The sequence below is a fragment of the Herpailurus yagouaroundi genome, unplaced genomic scaffold (genome assembly GCF_014898765.1).
Source record: "Herpailurus yagouaroundi ecotype Mexico unplaced genomic scaffold, PumYag 162, whole genome shotgun sequence".
Taxonomy (NCBI): Eukaryota; Metazoa; Chordata; class Mammalia; order Carnivora; family Felidae; genus Herpailurus; species Herpailurus yagouaroundi.
In genome coordinates, this window is record NW_024412403.1 from 12,534,180 (window position 1) to 12,536,588 (window position 2,409).

The following is a 2,409-nucleotide window of genomic DNA, read 5'->3' on the forward strand; positions in this document are numbered from 1 at the left end:
GCTTTCGTCCATCGGCTCACATTCTCCATTGGCCAAAGACTCACTCCATGAGGCATTATTGTCCCTTTTCCTTATATCTGACCACTCAAATCCCAGCCATCCTTGAAGCCCCAGGTCAAATGCTACCCTTCTACAAAGATGTCACCAATGTCCTTGCCAACAGGTAGCTCCACCTTCCCTGAAACTCTCATGCATTTCCTTTGTACCTTCCTCCGAATATTTTTCACCTTCCCTGAAACTCTCATGTATTTCCTTTGTACCTGCCTCCAAATATTTTTCACAATCAACTTATATAATTACCCCTTCCATATTGTAGCTCTTCCTTGAAGACAAGAACTATGACATTTATCCCTGTTGTCCCTTGAAGCTCTTGGCACAGCACATGCATGTAGTAAGGGTTCCCTAGATGAATAATATATAAGTGAATGAATTTCCCTGACAAGGTGCTCTCTTCTTGAAAATATTGGATAATCTACATCCAGGTAACTAGAAATCAATTGCTTTAGCTTCCTTTAGAGCTTTTATTTTTAAAAAAATTTTTTTTTAACATTTATTTATTTTTTGGGGGGGGACAGAGAGAGACAGAGCATGAACGGGGGAGGGGCAGAGAGAGAGGGAGACACAGAATCGGAAACAGGCTCCAGGCTCTGAGCCATCCGCCCAGAGCCTGATGCGGGGCTCGAACTCACGGACCGCGAGATCATGACCTGGCTGAAGTCGGCTGCTTAACCGACTGCGCCACCCAGGCGCCCCCCTTTAGAGCTTTTAATTAGTGAGATGTTCCTCCATCACCACCATCCATCTGATTTCTCCAGGGTTTACTGGCCCCTCATCAGTTAATGTATACACAATGTTTTTTCCAAATTTATTTGCTTTACGGCTCTGAACATTTTAAAAATTGAACTGAAAAAAAGAGCGAGAACAGGACAACCTCTCTGGAGTTGAAATGAATCCATTTTTCTCTTTGGAACACCCACAAGAGGACAGTTCCCCCCCTCCCCCCCCAGTTCAGGCATTTGCATCCATAACAATTCATCAGACCAGAAAGTGGACCAAATCGCGAGAGTAAAAGCATCTAGGAATATCATGCTCTATACTTAGCCCACTCGATTTCCGGCTGAAGTCAAATTTCTTCCATTCCTGTCAGCCCTTCAGGATCAGCAGACGGCAGCGGTCTCCCTAGTTTCTTCTGGAAACTTTCCACGGTAGAACCCCCAAACAGTGGCCAGCGGTCCCCAAGGCAGGTTCTCTCCTGCTGTGTGGTTAATGAAGCTAGTAGGCGGGCAGCTTCCCCCCCACCCCGGTTGCCATGGAAGCGGCCGGGCCGCTGGCCCTCGGAAACCGGAACACAACAGCAAGTGCATTCCATCCTGCCTTGCAGATTAAACCAGCTGTCAAGCCAGGGTGAAGAACCAGGCGGAGGTCCGTAGCGTGGAAAAGCAAGCCTCACGTTGCAACTCCCAGATGTAAGTAACTCCTCCGTTCTTTCCCGAAAAGTGTGTCTCGTAAGACAGTTATTCATAGCTTCCGAATTTCGAATTTCGGCTGCACTGCAGGCAAGTTCTGCGACCCTTTGAAGAGCCACTGTGGGCGTCCCGTCTTCCGGCAGAATTTACATTGCCCGAGCATAATGTATACTTACGGTGGCTTTTACCAAGACAGTGTTTTTTGTTTTGGTTTGGTTTGGTTTCTTTCAGGCTTCCAGGCATATGAATTGCTCTTTATGGAGATTCTGCCTTTCAAAGGAAACGTTTCCAGGGCATTCAGCAAAGAATGAAATGGTCTTCTCATTTAGTCTCTAAACAGATAAATTTACTTAGGGTAATATTATTATATAACAGATATCTCCATGGATCCGGGGCTTGTGGTTTCTATTTAAAACATTTGGCTCTACTTCCCTGTCGGTCTTCAACACGAAATAACAATTACATAAAAGAGATGATCAGGGGCGCCTGGGTGGCCCAGTCGGTTAAGCGTCCGACTTCGGCTCAGGTCATGATCTCACAGTTCGTGACTTCGAGCCCCGCGTCGGGCTCTGTGCTGACAGCTCGGAGCCTGGAGCCTGCTTCGGATTCTGTGTCTCCCTTTCTCTCCCTGCCCCTCCCCGACTCATGCTCTGTCTCTCTCTGTCCCTCAAAAATAAATAAACGTTAAAAAACTTTTTTTAAAGAGCTGATCTAGGGGCGCCTGGGTGGCGCAGTCGGTTAAGCGTCCGACTTCAGCCAGGTCACGATCTCGCGATCCGTGTGAGTTCGAGCCCCGCGTCGGGCTCTGGGCTGATGGCTGGGAGCCTGGAGCCTGTTTCCGATTCTGTGTCTCCCTCTCTCTCTGCCCCTCCCCCGTTCATGCTCTGTCTCTCTCTCTCCCAAAAATAAATAAACGTTGAAAAAAAAAATTAAAAAAAAAAAG

General features: G+C 47.3%; 1 protein-coding gene across 2 annotated transcripts in view; it reads left to right on the plus strand.

Annotated features, from left to right (window-relative positions):
- The first annotated feature begins 1,341 nt into the window (after positions 1-1,341).
- EPCIP (exosomal polycystin 1 interacting protein) overlaps positions 1,342-2,409 on the plus strand; it is a 17,781-nt gene continuing 16,713 nt past the window's right edge. Inside the window, exon 1 of one of the 2 annotated variants that reach the window (XM_040484027.1) lies at positions 1,342-1,466. The gene's annotated coding sequence lies outside the window, so the exon portion shown is untranslated. The remainder of the gene's footprint in view (positions 1,467-2,409) is intronic. The other variant, XM_040484028.1, reaches the window with a different exon arrangement.